This window comes from Oncorhynchus clarkii, chromosome 32 (assembly GCF_045791955.1).
Source record: "Oncorhynchus clarkii lewisi isolate Uvic-CL-2024 chromosome 32, UVic_Ocla_1.0, whole genome shotgun sequence".
In the NCBI taxonomy this organism is placed as follows: domain Eukaryota; kingdom Metazoa; phylum Chordata; class Actinopteri; order Salmoniformes; family Salmonidae; genus Oncorhynchus; species Oncorhynchus clarkii.
Window position 1 is genome coordinate 25,815,877 of NC_092178.1, and position 20,000 is coordinate 25,835,876.

General features: G+C 47.5%; 1 protein-coding gene across 6 annotated transcripts in view; it reads left to right on the forward strand.

The window, feature by feature from the left end:
* LOC139392219 (trafficking protein particle complex subunit 9-like) overlaps nt 1–20,000 on the forward strand; it is a 292,725-nt gene that overhangs the window by 36,369 nt on the left and 236,356 nt on the right. The gene's annotated exons all lie outside the window — the stretch shown is intronic.

Genomic DNA, 20,000 nt, shown 5'->3' on the forward strand with positions numbered 1-20,000 from the left:
TTGTCTCTCAGCTCATTCACAGCCATGTGAAAGCTACCTGTGTTGTATTTAGTCCTAGATATGTGTCGTTTTTTTGTGTGTTCTAATAGAACTGTGTCCAAATATAATTTATATTTGTCATCCTGATTTCCTGACCTTTTTTTGGAATATCATTATATTTGTTTTTTTTAGGGTAACGGTCAGAACCCGTGGTTAACGGTCAGAACCCGTGGTTAACGGTCAGAACCTGTGGTTAACGGTCAGAACCCGTGGTTAACGGTCAGAACCCGTGGTTAACGGTCAGAACCCGTGGTTAACGGTCAGAACCCGTGGTTAACGGTCAGAACCTGTGGTTAACGGTCAGAGCCCAGGTCTGACAGAACCTGTGGTTAACGGTCAGAGCCCAGGTCTGACAGAACCTGTGGTTAACGGTCAGAGCCCAGGTCTGACAGAACCTGTGGTTAACGGTCAGAGCCCAGGTCTGACAGAACCTGTGGTTAACGGTCAGAGCCCAGGTCTGACAGAACCTGTGGTTAACGGTCAGAGCCCAGGTCTGACAGAACCTGTGAAGATGATCTAGATCTAGGTGCAGCACCAGGTCATCTGCGTACAGCAGACACTTGATTTCAGTGTAGTGTAGGGTGAGACCTGGTGCTGCCAATTCTTCTATTGTTTTTGCCATTTCATTAATGTAGATGTTAAATAGTGTTGGACTTATTGGGCAGCCCTGTTTCACTACCCGTCCCTGAGAGAAGAAGTCTGTTTGTTTGTTGCCAATTTTAACCAGACATTTATTTTTAGTGTACATTGATTTAATAAAATCACATGTTTTCCCTCCAATACCACTTTCTATTAGTTTATAAAAAAGACCTTCGTGCCAAATTGAATCAAATGCTTTCTTGAAATCTACAAAACACGAGTAGATTTTGCCTTTGTTTGAATTTGTGGTCTGTATATTTGATCATTTCATTTAAAATACCATCAGCACCACAGGCCTTTTTGGGTTGGAGAGTGCATAGTTTTTCCAATAATTCTTCTTCTGTAATGGGGGTATCCACAGGATTCTGATAGTCTTTGACTGCTGATTCAAGGATTTGTCATGTTTCTTGTATATCTTTTTGTTCTGGGCTCTTTGTTATATTGCTGTAGAGGTTTGCAAAGTGATTTCTCCACATATCCCCATTTTGGATAGCCAATTCCTCATGATGAGGTTTGTTTCATTTATTCCAATTCTCCCAGAAGTGGTTTGATTCTATGGATTCCTCAATTCCACCCAGCTGATTTCTAATGTGCTGTTCCTTTTTTGTTCTTAGGGTGTGTTTGTATTGCTTCAGTGTTTCCCCATATTGAAGGCCTATATTTGTGTTGTCTGGTTCTCTGTGTTTTTGATTAGATATATTTCTCAATGACTTTCTTAGATTTTTGCAATCATTATCAAACCATTTTTCGTTATCTGTTATTTCTGGTTTGCTCTTATGCTTCTTTAAATTAGCCAAGAAGGCTAACTTGTCAAATATAACGTTTATGTTCCAAACAGCCAAATGTACACCTTCATTGCTGTAGGAGAATGTTAAGGCTAAAACATTGTCCAGGAGAGATTGTATTTTTTGGCTACTAATTGCTTTTTGGTAGATGTCTGTACTGTTTGCACTCCATCTATAGGCCTGTTTTGTACCATGTAATTTATTGGGCCGTGATGCTTCATGGTTGGGTTCTGCTCTTCTCAGATACACTGTGATTTTACTGTGGTCTGAGAGAGGTGTTAGTGGGCTGAGTGTGAAGGCTCTGAGAGACTCTGGGTTTAGGTCGGTGAGGAAGTAGTCACAGTGCTGCTGCCAAGGGATGAGCTGTAGGTGTACCTACCAAAAGAGTCCCCTCTCAGCCTACCATTGACTATGTACAGACCCAGTGTTCGACAGAGCTGTAGGTGTACCTACCAAAAGAGTCCCCTCTCAGCCTACCATCGACTATGTACAGACCCAGTGTTCGACAGAGCTGTAGGTGTACCTACCAAAAGAGTCCCCTCTCAGCTTACCATTGACTATGTACAGACCCAGTGTTCCACAGAGCTGTAGGTGTACCTACCAAAAGAGTCCCCTTTCAGCTTACCATTGACTATGTACAGACCCAGTGTTCGACAGAGCTGTACTCCGTTTTTGTTTTTCACTTTGTCATAGTTGTTTCTGTGGGAGTATGTGGTGAGGGAAAGATTGTTGCTTCCTGGTAGGTGTTTATCCCCATGACTGTTAATAGTGTCTTGTTCTTCTGCTGTTCTAGCATTCAGGTCTCCACAGACCAGTACGTTGCTTTGGGCCATGAAAGTGACTTATTTCCCCCTCTAGAATGGAGAAACTCTCTTCATTGAAGTAGGGCGACTCTGAGGGGGGAATGTATGTGGCACAGAGGAAGACGGTTTTATCTGTCAAGATAGTCTCCTTGTTGATTCTTAACCATATAAAGAATTCCCCTGTTTTGATCAATTCGATTGAATGAATTAGTTCAGATAAATACCATAGTAGCATTCCCCCTGAGTCTCTGCCCTGTCTGATTCCTTTTAATTTAGTGGTTGGTATGATTATGTCCCTATAACCTAGTGGACAGCCAGTGGAAACATCACCTCTGCACCATGTTTCCTGTAGTACTACAATATCAACATCATCAATTTCTTTCAGGAAGTCTGGGTTTCTGCTCTTTAGTCCAAAAGCAGAGGACTTCAATCCTTGTAAATTCCAACATGTAACGTAAAAAGATTTCATACGTTTTTCTCTCTTTACCTTCAAAATGAGACAAACACTCAATCCAACAAGAACTATTAAAATAGGATTTTTCAATTAAAGTAAACTCTTATTATGCAAATGTGATTTGTTTATCATTTAAGATAGAATTTGTGTTATGCCACTTGGGTGGGTGTAGTGTGAAGATGGTGGAGTTCTTGTGCTCATCTTACCATGACCCTCGGCCCATCACATGTGAGCATAGTAGACTCAGCATTTGTTTAATGTCACTCATTTGGTTGGTGGGGCTGGGCCAGTTGCTCCTCTCACAGCTTCTGCGTAGCTCTGCCTGCTGGGCTGTGGCCCCTCCAACTGTGGGTCTGCGGTGGGGGGCAGGGGATGGGAGGCCTCGTCTGGGTGGCTCTGAAGCTGGGCTGGGGTGGTCTGTGCTGCGCTGGCTGTGGTAGGCATTGAGGTTGGTGGTGCTGTGGTCGTGGCTGGGAGTTCCAGGGTGCTGGTGCAGGATGTTGTCTCGGTGATCTTGGGGGGGTGGAGGTTGCTCCGCTGTTCCTGGGTTGAGAGGTCGGACTGCGGTTTAAAGCGACGTCCTTGACGTCCCTGTACAGGTGAACATGGTCATAGAGACAGTCCAGATCGAGGGTGGGATGATGGGGACTGTCTCCCTGTACAGGTGAACATGGTCATAGAGACAGTCCAGATCGAGGGTGGGATGATGGGGACTGTCTCCCTGTACAGGTGAACATGGTCATAGAGACAGTCCAGATCGAGGGTGGGATGATGGGGACTGTCTCCCTGTACAGGTGAACATGGTCATAGAGACAGTCCAGATCGAGGGTGGGATGATGGGGACTGTCTCCCTGTACAGGTGAACATGGTCATAGAGACAGTCCAGATCGAGGGTGGGATGATGGGGACGGTCTCCCTGTACAGGTGAACATGGTCATAGAGACAGTCCAGATCGAGGGTGGGATGATGGGGACTGTCTCCCTGTACAGGTGAACATGGTCATAGAGACAGTCCAGATCGAGGGTGGGATGATGGGGACGGTCTCCATGCACAGGTGAACATGGTCATAGAGACAGTCCAGATCGAGGATGGGGACGGTCTCCCTGTACAGGTGAACATGGCCATAGAGACAGTCCAGATCGAGGGTGGGATGATGGGGACGGTCTCCCTGTACAGGTGAACATGGTCATAGAGACAGTCCAGATCGAGGGTGGGATGATGGGGACGGTCTCCCTGTACAGGTGAACATGGTCATAGAGACAGTCCAGATCGAGGGTGGGATGATGGGGACTGTCTCCCTGTACAGGTGAACATGGTCATAGAGACAGTCCAGATCGAGGGTGGGATGATGGGGACTGTCTCCCTGTACAGGTGAACATGGTCATAGAGACAGTCCAGATCGAGGGTGGGATGATGGGGACTGTCTCCCTGTACAGGTGAACATGGTCATAGAGACAGTCCAGATCGAGGGTGGGATGATGGGGACTGTCTCCCTGTACAGGTGAACATGGTCATAGAGACAGTCCAGATCGAGGGTGGGATGGTGGGCCAGGTGTACATTGGGTCGCAGGTCTCAGTCCCGGGAGAGGCTGGCGTTTATTCTTTGGAATGTGGCAGGGTGGAAGTCCTTCCTCTGTAGAAGGGTTGAAAACACGATTCTTGAGTTGGGGAAGATTGCGGAGGCCTTCTCAATCACTCCTCGTAGTGAAGTCACCACCCTCTCCTGCTGAGCACGCAGGTCGTTGCTGTGTGTATGATTATGTGGCTTGGTGACCCGAGATGGGCCTTATCAAGCAGCTCCATGGCACTCTGCGTTGTTGGGCACCACACCTTTCTCCTTTTGTGTCTAGGGAAAAATGTCTTATCCTGAACAAACTTTCCATTTGATTCCATCAACAGGACGATGTCAGCCAGTGTTTCTTCTGGACTGGGGGGGGCAGAGGGGGGGCTGGTGGGTGTTGGAGCTGGGGTGTGGCTGGTCTGTGCCGGTGCCGCTGTCAGTGGGAGGCTGTTCTGTGAGTTGGGGAGGAGGGGTGCAGCAGGCAGGGCTGGGGAAGCCTGGCTGGTTGATCTGGGCTCCTCTGCTGTGTGAGGACAGGGCTGGGGAAGCCTGGCTGGTTGAGCTGGGCTCCTCTGCTGTGTGAGGACAGGGCTGGGGACGCCTGGCTGGTTGAGCTGGGCTCCTCTGCTGTGTGAGGACAGGGCTGGGGAAGCCTGGCTGTTTGAGCTGGGCTCCTCTGCTGTGTGAGGGCAGGGCTGGGGAAGTCTGGCTGGTTGAGCTGGGCTCCTCTGCTGTGTGAGGACAGGGCTGGGGAAGCCTGGCTGGTTGAGCTGGGCTCCTCTGCTGTGTGAGGACAGGGCTGGGGAAGCCTGGCTGGTTGAGCTGGGCTCCTCTGCTGTGTGAGGACAGGTCATAGAGTGGTGATCTAGCTGCTACTGAAGCCTGTCCTCTGTTCTCTTTCTCTTCTGCAGCTCCTCTCTTAGTGTGGTCAGATAGTTATTACTGTTCTGCCTGCCTTTTTGGAGCTCTCTCTGTCTCTCTCTCTGTCTGTCTGTCTGTCTGTCTGTCTGTCTGTCTGTCTGTCTGTCGCTCTGTCTGTCTGTCGCTCTGTCGCTCTGTCGCTCTGTCGCTCTGTCGCTCTGTCGCTCTGTCGCTCTGTCTGTCGCTCTGTCTGTCGCTCTGTCTCTGTCTGTCTCTCTCGCTCTGTCTCTGTCTGTCTGTCTCTCTCGCTCTGTCTCTGTCTGTCTGTCTCTCTCGCTCTGTCTCTGTCTGTCTGTCTCTCTCGCTCTGTCTCTGTCTGTCTGTCTCTCTCGCTCTGTCTCTGTCTGTCTCTCTCGCTCTGTCTGTCTGTCTCTCTCGCTCTGTCTCTGTCTGTCTGTCTCTCTCGCTCTGTCTCTGTCTGTCTGTCTCTCTCGCTCTGTCTCTGTCTGTCTGTCTCTCTCGCTCTGTCTCTGTCTGTCTGTCTCTCTCGCTCTGTCTCTGTCTGTCTGTCTCTCTCGCTCTGTCTCTGTCTGTCTGTCTCTCTCGCTCTGTCTCTGTCTGTCTGTCTCTCTCGCTCTGTCTCTGTCTGTCTGTCTCTCTCGCTCTGTCTCTGTCTGTCTGTCTCTCTCGCTCTGTCTCTGTCTGTCTGTCTCTCGCTCTGTCTCTGTCTGTCTGTCTCTCGCTCTGTCTCTGTCTGTCTGTCTCTCTCGCTCTGTCTCTGTCTGTCTGTCTCTCTCGCTCTGTGTCTCTGTCTGTCTGTCTCTCTCGCTCTGTCTCTGTCTGTCTGTCTCTCTCGCTCTGTCTCTGTCTGTCTGTCTCTCTCGCTCTGTCTCTGTCTGTCTGGCTCTCTCGCTCTGTCTGTCTGTCTGGCTCTGTCTGTCTGTCTCTCTCGCTCTGTCTCTCTGTCTGTCTCGCTCTGTCTGTCTGTCTGTCTCTGTCTGTCTGTCTCGCTCTGTCTGTCTGTCTGTCTCTCTCTGTCTCTTTATCTCTCTGCATCGTGTGTTTAATTGTGCCCACCTTTGTAAACGACTGGTATCATCTTAACAGGAACCTGAAAGAAGGATTGGTCACTCAGGGCCAAAGGAACGCAACACATCCCAAGGCTAAAATATGAGCCAGTCCCCCTACTCCTAACCTGACAGGAAATCTTTGGGGATGAGAAACGACAGCTCTCTGCATCCTGTCACCGATACATCCGTGTTCAGCGTGTTATGTGATCTCCAACATGTTACCATGGAACACATGCAACACTTGGCTGAATATTCTAGCAGCAACGTCAGAAGCTCTGTAGAGGTCTATGTCATGTAGTGTGAGACGTGGTGTTTGGTTAGTTGTGTAGGGATGGGTTTGAGACAGAAAAGTCTTTCATTTTGCGAGGGACAGATACAAGTTGTTGTCAAAATGTCATTCTTAAGCTCATTAAATCCAGAGAGTGGAGTACAAGTAGAGCTTGATGGATTGGTTCATAAATATCCTCTGTATGGTGTTGTTGAGTCGGGCACATACCTTTCTCTCTCTCTCGCTCTGTCACTCATTCTCTCTCTCTCTCTCTCTCTCTCTCTGTCTCTGTCTCTGTCTCTGTCTCTGTTTTTGTCTCTGTCTCTGTCTCTCTCAATTCAATTCAATTCAAGGGGCTTTATTGGCATGGGAAACATGTTAACATTGCCAAAGCAAGTGAGGTAGATAATATACAAAAGTAAAATAAACAATAAAAATTAACAGTAAACATTACACATAGAGAAGTTTCAAATGTTGTAACAATGTACAAATGGTTAAAGTACACAAGGGAAAATAATTCAGCATAAATATGGGTTGTATTTACAATGGTGTTTGTTCTTCACTGGTTGCCCTTTTCTTGTGGCAACAGGTCACAAATCTTGCTGCTGTGATGCACACTTTGGTTTTTCACCCAGTAGATATGGTAGATATTTTGTGGGCAGTGAGCACATAGCCTGTCTTTTCTTGAGATCCATGTCTGCCTACTCAATTGCAAGGCTATGCTCACTGAGTCTGTTCATAGTCTTTCCTTAATTTTGGGTCAGTTACAGTGGTCAGGTATTCTGCCGCTGTGTACTCTCTGTTTAAGGCCAAATAGCATTCTAGTTTGCTCTGTTTTTTTGTTAATTCTTTCCAATGTGTCAAGTAATTATCTTTTTGTTTTCTCATGATTTGGTTGGGTCTAATTGTGCTGTTGTCCTGGGGCTCTGTGGGGTGTGTTTGTGAACAGAGCCCTAGGACCAGCTTGCTTAGGGGACTCTTCTCCAGGTTCATCTCTCTGTAGATGATGGCTTTGTTATGGAAGGTTTGGGAATCGCTTCTTTTTAGGTGGTTGTAGAATTTAACAGCTCTTTTCTGGATGTTGATAATTATTTGGTGTGCATTATTTGGTGTTCTAAGTTGTACATGGAGGATATTTTTGCAGAATTCTGCATGCAGAGGCTCAATTTGGTGTTTGTCCCATTTTGTGAAGTCTTGGTTGGTGAGCGGACCCCAGACCTCACAACCGTAAAGGGCAATGGGCTCTATGACTGATTCAAGTATTTTTAGCCAGATCCTAATTGGTATGTTGAAATTTATGTTCCTTTTGATGGCATAGAATGCCCTTCTTGCCTCGTCTCTCAGATCGTTCACAGCTTTGTGGAAGTTACCTGTGGCGCTGATGTTTAGGCCAAGGTATGTATAGTTTTTTTGTGTGCTCTAGGGCAACAGTGTCTAGATGGAATTTATATTTGTGGTCCTGGCAACTGGACCTTTTTTGGAACACCATTATTTTGGTCTTACTGAGATTTACTGTCAGGGCCCAGGTCTGACAGAATCTGTGCATAAGATCTAGGTGCTGCTCTAGGCCCTCCTTGGTTGCACCAGATCATCAGCAAACAGTAGACATCTGACTTCGGATTCTAGTAGGGTGAGGCCGGGTGCTGCAGACTTTTCTAGTGCCCTCGCCAATTCGTTGATATATATGTTGAAGAGGGTGGGGCTTAAGCTGCATCCCTGTCTCACCCCACGACCCTTGTTTGTGTACATGGATTTTATAATGTCGTCTGTCTCTGTCTCTCTGTGAGTCTGAAGGCCTGTTCCTCCACGCTGGGATGGGTATTATTTCTGTGGCAACAGTTTCTAATAAGGAACACTGAACCGATCAAAACCGCCCTGTGATTATTATTATATTATAGTCTGCTGACACATGGGTTTTGTTTCCTTTCTATCAAGTCAATTCCTATTTCAGTTTTGCTTAGTTGCAGAAAAGGCAACGACGGTAACTTTAGTTTGATGCAGCTGTCTCAATTAGCTTTGGTCTCATCAGTCTCCCTGGACATCATGACTTTCTCTAAACTGTCATTCATCTCAGAGCCCAGAACCAAATCAAGTGGAGCTGGCAGACGGACATGAACATTTACGTGAAACACTCTGTCACCAGAGATTAAACTGAAATATGTTAGAACTGCCAAGGGCCAGACATTTATTTAGGAAATCCCCAGTGTTTTTATTTAACATGCCCTGCCTACAGGGATATTACATTGGAGCAAAACAACACATGCATATATTTTTAAAAGGAGGTTTAGAAAACGTGAAAAGGCATCCTGGTGGGCAGAGTGAACACAGGTCATGCAGCCACTTCATATCTTTTATACAACTCAGAGTTGTCCCTAAAACAGGGCTAATTTACTATGAATTAATGTGGTGCTTGGTGCTCAGTGGAATGTGGTGCTTGGTGCTCAGTGGAAAGTGGTGCCTGGTGCTCAGTGGAATGTGGTGCCTGGTGCTCAGTGGAATGTGGTGCCTGGTGCTCAGTGGAATGTGGTGCCTGGTGCTCAGTGGAATGTGGTGCCTGGTGCTCAGTGGAATGTGGTGCCCGGTGCTCAGTGGAATGTGGTGCCTGGTGCTCAGTGGAATGTGGTGCTTGCTGCTCAGTGGAATGTGGTGCCTGGTGCTCAGTGGAATGTGGTGCCTGGTGCTCAGTGGAATGTGGTGCCTGGTGCTCAGTGGAATGTGGTGCCTGGTGCTCAGTGGAATGTGGTGCCCGGTGCTCAGTGGAATGTGGTGCTCAGTGGAATGTGGTGCCTGGTGCTCAGTGGAATGTGGTGCCTGGTGCTCAGTGGAATGTGGTGCCTGGCGCTCAGTGGAATGTGGTGCCTGGCGCTCAGTGGAATGTGGTGCCCGGTGCTCAGTGGAATGTGGTGCCCGGTGCTCAGTGGAACGTGGTGCTCAGTGGAACGTGGTGCCTGATGCTCAGTGGAATTTGGTGCTCAGTGGAACGTGGTGCTCAGTGGAACGTGGTGCCTGGTGCTCAGTGGAATTTGGTGCTCAGTGGAATGTAGTGCCTGGTGCTCAGTGGATGTGGTGCCTGGTGCTCAATGAAATGCTCTGCCTGGTGCTAAATGGAATGTGGTGCCTGGTGCTCAGTGGAATGTGGTGCCTGGTGCTCAGTGAAATGTGGTGCCTGGTGCTCAGTGGAATGTGGTGCTTGGTGCTCAGTGGAATGTGGTGCCTGGTCTCTTTCATTTTCTCTCTCTCTCTCTCTTTCTCTTCTTTCTCTTCTCTCTCTCTCTTCTCTTTCTTTCTCTCTCTTCTCTTTCTTTCTCTCTCTTCTGTTTCTTTCTCTCTCTTCTCTTTCTTTCTCTCTTCTCTTTCTTTCTCTCTCTTCTCTTTCTTTCTCTCTCTGTCTCTCTCTCTCTCTCTCTCTCTGTCTCTCTCTCTGTCTCTCTCTCTGTCTCTCTCTCTGTCTCTCTCTCTGTCTCTCTCTCTCTCTCTCTCTCTCTCTCTCTCTCTCTCTCTCGCTCACATTTTTCTGCTGGGGAATCGGTTCTAAACAGTCTGCAGTATGCTATGTTTGTGTGTTTATTTCCGAGCTGTGCTCTCCCCATTGTCATGTAAATGAGATGTTCTATTAAGCAGATTGATGCTGAGCCATAAAACAGGGGATTCCTATAATGGAGATTGCGGTGAAAGGTGACAGAGATAGAGCGGTGTTTGTCAGACCATGAGACATCCAGAAAATTGGTCTTCTCACAAAATCGTCTGATCGGTTTGAGACTCTCACGAACACGATGGGATTCTCTGTTTTGCTCTACGACCCCCACAGGCATCTTGGGACTCGTCTGAAGTCGGTACTGCCGATCTGCCAACGTCTGTATGTAGCTTGCGAACAGTTTGGACTACACACTAAGATGACCCCTCTGACCTCTCGGTTGTTATGCTCAAGGACGCCCACAGGCCTCACAAGACTTGTCTGAAGGTCCCCCGGTACCAATCGAAAACATGTATGGAAGTATATGGAAACGAACATGTTTCCTGATCTTTCGTGTAACTCTCAGCTATAGGATAGACACTTCAGAACAAACGTCCTTTAGAATATTTTTGGGGTGCTATATCTGATGTGAATCTGTTATTCAATGCGTCTATGGGCTAATAGCAGTAAGGCCACATTTACAATGTTGAATCAAATATATATATTTTTTTATTCTCAAAGGGGTCTTAATAATGCCTCTGTCTGTTTCAGCTGTATATATGCATACAGAGAGATAAAGGTGTGTGTGTTTGGTTTTACCATATTTGTGGGGACTAGAAGTTTTCACAAGGAAAATTTGGACAACTGGGGACCTTTCGACTGTCCCCACAAGGATACTAAAAACAAACGTGTATGTATCTACTTGGTGTGTACGCATGTGAGAAACAATGAAAGCTTACTAGCTAGATAGTAAATGTCATTTTTTGAATTGTGTATTCTATTTTCTCCCAGTGCGATAGTGTTGCTACTGTAGGGGTCTATGTGTGTGAACATGCTCAAAGCTAGAGAAACTAGTTCTCTTTGTTTCTGTATAAACATCAGTGTGTGTGTTGTTTCTATTGTTTTTGTTGTTATATTTCATTAGATTTCCAGGCAGGGTTCAGGCTGAGCATCCCATTAGAATAAGGTGAATATGCAGTATTTGCACACATTGCCTGTGATGGTAGACATGAGCACATGTTGTGGGAATGTTAGGTTTAATACATAGAATGTTCCTTTCAAATGTGGAAAGGCGGGATGCAGCAATGTGTTATACAAGATGTGTACGGCTTATTTGAATGGGATAACACGGTAGTAGTGGCAGTTGATTGGTTGAAATTGTTCTCATATATGTTGTTCCTGTCAATGGTTATTTTACCATGTTGTAGCTTTGTTACATTCCTCTCCTGGATTAGCCTAGGCTCTCCAATTGGCCCGCTATATAAATTGATTCAGGAGTTTATGAATAGCAAAAATGCTTGGCAGAAAATACCAGGTGTGATTTGCGAAGCGATGGTTAACTGTCGAAAGTCTGAAGTGGGCCCAGAGCGAGAGGGACAGAAAGGGAGAGACAGAGAGGGCAAGGCCAACGGGGGCGAGACCCAGAGAAAGAGGGACAGAAAGGGAGAGACAGAGAGGGCAAGGCCAACGGGGGCGAGACCCAGAGAGAGAGGGACAGAAAGGGAGAGACAGAGAGGCCAGAGAAAGTGAAAGGGACAGAGAGGGCAAGGCCAAGGGCAGCGAGACCCAGAGAAAGGGAGAGACAGAGAGGGCAAGGCCAACGGGGGCGAGACCCAGAGAGAGAGAGCGAGGGACAGAAAGGGAGAGACAGAGAGGGCAAGGCCAAGGGCAGCGAGACCCAGAGAAAGGGAGAGACAGAGAGGGCAAGGCCAACAGGGGCGAGACCCAGAGAGAGAGGGACAGAAAGGGAGAGACAGAGAGGGCAAGGCCAACGGGGGCGAGACCCAGAGAAAGTGAGAGGGGAGATGGGTAGTAACAACTGGCTGTTCGTAGTTGGAACATTTTAGGAAGCAGCGTGAATATTAAGTCGGCTTCAACTTCAAAAGCTGTTGATTTGTGTGTGTGTGGGTATCTGGGGGAGGGGAGGATGGGAGAAGGGATGTAAAGTAAATGAGTAGCAGAGAGAGGGGAGAGATGGGTAATATGGGTAATATATCTCCTCTGTCTCATTAGGCGCGCAATGAGTCTCAAACATGAACTGTTTTTCATCACTTGAAACAGACCACTCCCAACTCTGCCAGGGCTTGTTCTCACAGCACAGCAGCACGTATAGTGAACTCTAAAACCATCTCAAAACAACCACTCCTCATCAATGTGTTATGAATGGATTATGAAGTCCTTAAGTAGGTGCCCTTCAAATAAAGAGTTACCTTAATTACTTATAGTTTTATAAAACTCACACATCTCAAATCTTTAGACGTTTATTCCTCTGTTAATTTAGGTCATTTTTCTTATGTCACAACTGGAATCCGTTGCTGCATTCTGTTGTATGAAATGGACTATTTTGACACGGAGAGAAACCATATAAAGCCTGCTATCCTTAGGCAACAGATAGACCTATGTGATGAGGCAGTGTGGTTGTGCTCCTCCTCACATTCGGGCACTAAAGCTCTCTGCTCCAGGATACTGTGTGATGAGGCAGTGTGGTCATGCTCCTCACATTCGGGCACTAAAGATCTCTGCTCCAGGATACTGTGTGATGAGGCAGTGTGGTCGTGCTCCTCCTCACATTCGAGCACTAAAGCTCTCTGCTCCAGGATACTGTGTGATGAGGCAGTGTGGTCGTGCTCCTCCTCACATTCGATCACTAAAGCTCTCTCTGATCCAGGATACTGTGTGATGAGGCAGTGTGGTCGTGCTCCTCACATTCGAGCACTAAATCTCGCTCTGCTCCAGGATACTGTGTGATGAGGCAGTGTGGTCGTGCTCCTCCTCACATTCGATCACTAAATCTCCCTCTGCTCCAGGATACTGTGTGATGAGGCAGTGTGGTCGTGCTCCTCCTCACATTCGATGACTAAAGCTCTCTCTGCTCCAGGATACTGTGTGATGAGGCAGTGTGGTCGTGCTCCTCACATTCGAGCACTAAAGCTCTCTCTGCTCCAGGACACTGTGTGATGAGGCAGTGTGGTCGTGCTCCTCCTCACATTCGAGCAGTTAAGCTCTCTCTGCTCCAGGATACAGTGTGATGAGGCAGTGTGGTCGTGCTCCTCACATTCGAGCACTAAAGCTCTCTCTGCTCCAGGATACTGTGTGATGAGGCAGTGTGGTCGTGCTCCTCACATTCGAACACTAAAGCTCTCTCTGCTCCAGGATACTGTGTGATGAGGCAGTGTGGTCGTGCTCCTCACATTCGGGCACTAAAGATCTCTCTGCTCCAGGATACTGTGTGATGAGGCAGTGTGGTCGTGCTCCTCCTCACATTCGAGCACTAAAGCTCTCTGCTCCAGGATACTGTGTGATGAGGCAGTGTGGTTGTGCTCCTCCTCACATTCGATCACTAAAGCTCTCTCTGATCCAGGATACTGTGTGATGAGGCAGTGTGGTTGTGCTCCTCCTCACATTCGGGCACTAAAGCTCTCTGCTCCAGGATACTGTGTGATGAGGCAGTGTGGTCGTGCTCCTCACATTCGGGCACTAAAGATCTCTGCTCCAGGATACTGTGTGATGAGGCAGTGTGGTCGTGCTCCTCCTCACATTCGAGCACTAAAGCTCTCTGCTCCAGGATACTGTGTGATGAGGCAGTGTGGTCGTGCTCCTCCTCACATTCAATCACTAAAGCTCTCTCTGATCCAGGATACTGTGTGATGAGGCAGTGTGGTCGTGCTCCTCACATTCGAGCACTAAATCTCGCTCTGCTCCAGGATACTGTGTGATGAGGCAGTGTGGTCGTGCTCCTCCTCACATTCGATCACTAAATTTCCCTCTGCTCCAGGATACTGTGTGATGAGGCAGTGTGGTCGTGCTCCTCCTCACATTCGATGACTAAAGCTCTCTCTGCTCCAGGACACTGTGTGATGAGGCAGTGTGGTCGTGCTCCTCCTCACATTCGAGCAGTTAAGCTCTCTCTGCTCCAGGATACAGTGTGATGAGGCAGTGTGGTCGTGCTCCTCACATTCGAGCACTAAAGCTCTCTCTGCTCCAGGATACTGTGTGATGAGGCAGTGTGGTCGTGCTCCTCACATTCGAACACTAAAGCTCTCTCTGCTCCAGGATACTGTGTGATGAGGCAGTGTGGTCGTGCTCCTCACATTCGGGCACTAAAGATCTCTCTGCTCCAGGATACTGTGTGATGAGGCAGTGTGGTCGTGCTCCTCCTCACATTCGAGCACTAAAGCTCTCTGCTCCAGGATACTGTGTGATGAGGCAGTGTGGTCGTGCTCCTCCTCACATTCGAGCACTAAAGCTCTCTGCTCCAGGATACTGTGTGATGAGGCAGTGTGGTTGTGCTCCTCCTCACATTCGATCACTAAAGCTCTCTCTGATCCAGGATACTGTGTGATGAGGCAGTGTGGTTGTGCTCCTCCTCACATTCGGGCACTAAAGCTCTCTGCTCCAGGATACTGTGTGATGAGGCAGTGTGGTCGTGCTCCTCACATTCGGGCACTAAAGATCTCTGCTCCAGGATACTGTGTGATGAGGCAGTGTGGTCGTGCTCCTCCTCACATTCGAGCACTAAAGCTCTCTGCTCCAGGATACTGTGTGATGAGGCAGTGTGGTCGTGCTCCTCCTCACATTCGATCACTAAAGCTCTCTCTGATCCAGGATACTGTGTGATGAGGCAGTGTGGTCGTGCTCCTCACATTCGAGCACTAAATCTCGCTCTGCTCCAGGATACTGTGTGATGAGGCAGTGTGGTCGTGCTCCTCCTCACATTCGATCACTAAATTTCCCTCTGCTCCAGGATACTGTGTGATGAGGCAGTGTGGTCGTGCTCCTCCTCACATTCGATGACTAAAGCTCTCTCTGCTCCAGGACACTGTGTGATGAGGCAGTGTGGTCGTGCTCCTCCTCACATTCGAGCAGTTAAGCTCTCTCTGCTCCAGGATACAGTGTGATGAGGCAGTGTGGTCGTGCTCCTCACATTCGAGCACTAAAGCTCTCTCTGCTCCAGGATACTGTGTGATGAGGCAGTGTGGTCGTGCTCCTCACATTCGAACACTAAAGCTCTCTCTGCTCCAGGATACTGTGTGATGAGGCAGTGTGGTCGTGCTCCTCACATTCGGGCACTAAAGATCTCTCTGCTCCAGGATACTGTGTGATGAGGCAGTGTGGTCGTGCTCCTCCTCACATTCGAGCACTAAAGCTCTCTGCTCCAGGATACTGTGTGATGAGGCAGTGTGGTCGTGCTCCTCCTCACATTCGATCACTAAAGCTCTCTCTGATCCAGGATACTGTGTGATGAGGCAGTGTGGTCGTGCTCCTCACATTCGAGCACTAAATCTCGCTCTGCTCCAGGATACTGTGTCATGAGGCAGTGTGGTCGTGCTCCTCCTCACATTCGATCACTAAATCTCCCTCTGCTCCAGGATACTGTGTGATGAGGCAGTGTGGTCGTGCTCCTCCTCACATTCGATCACTAAAGCTCTCTCTGATCCAGGATACTGTGTGATGAGGCAGTGTGGTCGTGCTCCTCACATTCGAGCACTAAATCTCGCTCTGCTCCAGGATACTGTGTCATGAGGCAGTGTGGTCGTGCTCCTCCTCACATTCGATCACTAAATCTCCCTCTGCTCCAGGATACTGTGTGATGAGGCAGTGTGGTCGTGCTCCTCCTCACATTCGATCACTAAAGCTCTCTCTGCTCCAGGACACTGTGTGATGAGGCAGTGTGGTCGTGCTCCTCACATTCGAGCACTAAAGCTCTTTCTGCTCCAGGATACTGTGTGATGAGGCAGTGTGGTCGTGCTCCTCACATTCGAGCACTAAAGCTCTTTCTGCTCCAGGATACTGTGTGAGGAGGCAGTGTGGTCGTGCTCCTCACATTCGAGCACTAAAGCTCTCTCTGCTCCTGGACACTGTGTGATGAGGCAGTGTGGTCGTGCTCCTCCTCACATTCGAGCAGTTAAGCTCTCAAAGCTCCAGGATACACTGTGATGAGGCAGTGTGGTCGTGCTCCTCACATTCAAGCACTAAAGCTCTCTCTGCTCCAGGATACTGTGTTTTGAGGCAGTGTGGTCGTGCTCCTCCTCACATTCGATCACTAAAGCTCTCTCTGCCACAGGATACTGTGTGATGAGGCAGTGAGGTCGTGCTCCTCCTCACATTCGATCACTAAAGCTCTCTCTGCTCCAGGATACTGTGTGATGAGGCAGTGTGGTCGTGCTCCTCCTCACATTCGATCACTAAAGCTCTCTCTGCTCCAGGATACTGTGTTTTGAGGCAGTGTGGTCGTGCTCCTCCTCACATTCGAGCACTAAAGCTCTCTCTGCTCCAGGACGCTGTGTGATGAGGCAGTGTGGTCGTGCCCCTCACATTCGATCACTAAAGCTCTCTCTGCTCCAGGATACTGTGTGATGACGCAGTGTGGTCGTGCTCCTACTCACATTCGAGCAGTAAAGCTCTCTCTGCTCCAGGATACTGTGTGATGAGGCAGTGACAGCAGCAGACCAGGGTTTTAATACTTCAGCTGGACTTGATTAAGCGTGCCTGCCTCAATGAACCAATAGAACAGTTGCAAAAGTGCAAATCCCACCAGGCAGGCTAAAGCAAACACTCAAAAGTATTAAAATAAATATTCCAAGTAGTATTTGAACCCTGGTTTGCCTACTACTAAAACGTTCGATTTCCAAACGACGCCAACAGGCTTACTCTACCGGTAAAACTTTAATCTAGAGACTACTCCTCAAGGTTTGTCGAAACTTTGAGAGTAATGATGAATCAGCCTACATCAGCGTTGATAGTGGGTCCTCTGGCTGGGTGTCTGTATGTTGATGCTGTCTGTTTGATTAATGGATGAATGGATTGGCTGCTCGGGCGTCCATAACAGGCTGCTGGTAGTCAGATACAGTATACCCATAATAGGCTGCTGGTAGTCAGATACAGTACACCCATAACAGGCTGCTGGTAGTCAGATACAGTATACCCATAACAGGCTGCTGGTAGTCAGATACAGTACACCCATAACAGGCTGCTGGTAGTCAGATACAGTACACCCATAACAGGCTGCTGGTCGTCAGATACAGTATACCCATAACAGGCTGCTGGTAGTCAGATACAGTACACCCATAACAGGCTGCTGGTAGTCAGATACAGTACACCCATAACAGGCTGCTGGTAGTCAGATACAGTACACCCATAACAGGCTGCTGGTAGTCAGATACAGTATACCCATAACAGGCTGCTGGTAGTCAGATACAGTACACCCATAACAGGCTGCTGGTAGTCAGATACAGTACACCATAACAGGCTGCTGGTAGTCAGATACAGTACACCCATAGCAGGCAATGATAGATACAGCATTACATCCATAGCAGGCCAGGGTGCCAGATTCACCCACTGTGATACATCACTGTATAAACGTGGGGATAAGGAGGTGAATCGACTGTGGAAATGTATTTTGTGTGTGAGGGCTGTTAGACTCTGTCAGAATGCAGGCAACTGTTAGTGTTTGTTTGCCCCCCTGCTAATGCACTGTGCCTCTTCTCTCAGCACGACCCAGCAATAACATATATAGTTCCATGTATGTGTGTGTGTGTGTGTGTGTGTGTGTGTGTGTGTGTGTGTGTGTGTGTGTGTGCGCGGATGAATGGATTTATGGATCCATCCTCTCTGACTACCTAACACAACCGGCTAACAGTTTACACACCGATTCACCAGTGCTTTGTAAATCAATACGATAGTAGTAGTTTTCCTACCTTGCTTTTCAACTAAGGTGTACAAATAGACGAGCAAACTGAAAGAGACAAGTGTTCAGTCTTTCCTTCTGCCTCTTCTTCCTGAATTGAAATGGCATTGACCCCAACCCTGGCCTCATCATACCCAGCCAGCTTGTTACAGTACTGAAGCTTTGATGGTGTGAATGAAAAGCAATAAAAGCTTATTAGAGTGAGTTATTTCCAGACATGTTTGATATTAAAGAGACAGTACAGATTCCATTTCATGCAGTTATTCCCTCCGTGTGAGTGTCCCAACGTTGCAGGGACTGTCACACGAAGGGAATAACTTCAAGGGAGGAAAAGCACTTCAATATTCATTTACAAAGCGCTGATGAATCAGTGTGTTAACTGTTAGCCGGTTGTGTGTAGGACTGTCACACACACACACACACACACACTGTATAAATGGTGGTATAGTTTGTTCTAATACATCATTCAGTATCCTACTCTATTTCACACGCATGTTTTATGCTCCATTGCACAGGCGAGCCGGGCAACATCTGCAGTGCCTGTTTTGTTCTGTTCGCTCCAACAGGGTCCTCTTTGGCAATGACAAGGAGCGGAATGTTCGCTAATGAGACTGGTACTCGGGCTAGAAACACTCCACCACATGTTTCATATTCACCCTGAGGTTCTGAAGTGTTGAACCTTTCTGCTGGCTCTTTAATCTGGAATGGATGAATGGCCAGGAGCCTCGCGGTACGGAGGGAGGCTTGGGGGCGTCTCCCAACAGGTCCCCATATTGAGGAAGTGCAATGTGAAGGGAAAAGGGTGCCGCTTGGAAGCAACTGAGATGGTTGCAGCTCAGCTCTCCTCAGCTCTTTCAGAGGCGTATTTCACATGTAATTGGCTCTATGAGGAGGATACCTGAGAGGCAAACCTGGGGTTGTGAGAGGCTCAGTTGACCATTTATATTATAGAAATACCCTTCCTGCTTCTCCTTCTTCCTGCTTCAGACTAAAGTTTTAATTTCCCAAGGTGCACGCCGGTAGTTGATTTTACTCTTCGTAAACCCACCTAGTCCTGGGCTCAGAATATGGAGATGTGTGTGTTGCTCGGGGCTTAGGCTCAGCCAGGTCCTCTTGTGTGATAGTTGAATGCGTTTAGAGATTGGACTGTCAGAATGGAGATGGAAGACTGTAGTGTGTTTGGTAACAGAGCTGTTTCTCCACCTGTTTCATTGTAATCTCCACCTCAGAGTCCCTCCTCCATTGTGCTACTCTGTCTCCCCTGACAAGCTAGTGCCTGATCTGCTGGATCGGGACCATCTTGTATCTCATTATAGGGTCTTTCAAGGAACTTTCTAATAGCACAATCCTGTGCAATGGTAATGAGAACCACAGGAGGTCTTGAGAAGGACTGGCTAGAGACTAAAATGGTTAATGTAAGGAATAGAAAGAGATTTAAAAACCAGAAGAGTGCATAGAATACAATTAATCACATAGCGCATCAGTGTTTCCCCTATATTCATTTAGCAGCGGTGGTCCGCTACATTGTTGCTACTGCTGCAAACAATATGATGTAATTTACAAAATATTTTTGGGCACTTTTAAATGGATTATCGTTGGCTCAATGACTGGAAGTCATGCTACCGTTTCCAACACGGCTGAAAACTCCCCTAGGGGAAACACTGCACATGCTTTGCCTTATCATCTCAAAGTTTTCTAACAGCAATATAATATAACACGGTCTTCTTTAAAGTTTGCACTTGGTTGCCTCGTTTTGTCAACTGACCTGACGCTGAACTCTGACACATCCTTTACATCCTCCTGAGCAGCTCTCACCGGCAACACTTGAATTGGTTTTCCATTGCCTCAAGTCAACTGTTCCTGCGTGGGCTAATGGAATACGAAATTCAATGTACATATTTGCAGAGCCAGCAGCTCAATCTATATCTTTTTTTGTTTTTTTAATTCACTAAAGTCATTAATCATTAACTTGTCTTGTCTGTGCGTGAGGCTCAATGAGGTAATTATTTGTATAAAACAGGATGGGTTTAATTGCTATTGAAATACTCTGGCATATTGAAAATATAACTTCAGACTTAACACATTTTTAAGTCTAAAGTTTTATATATTATTAAGTTCAATATTATTTCCACATCCCTAAATTCTATGTACATATTACCC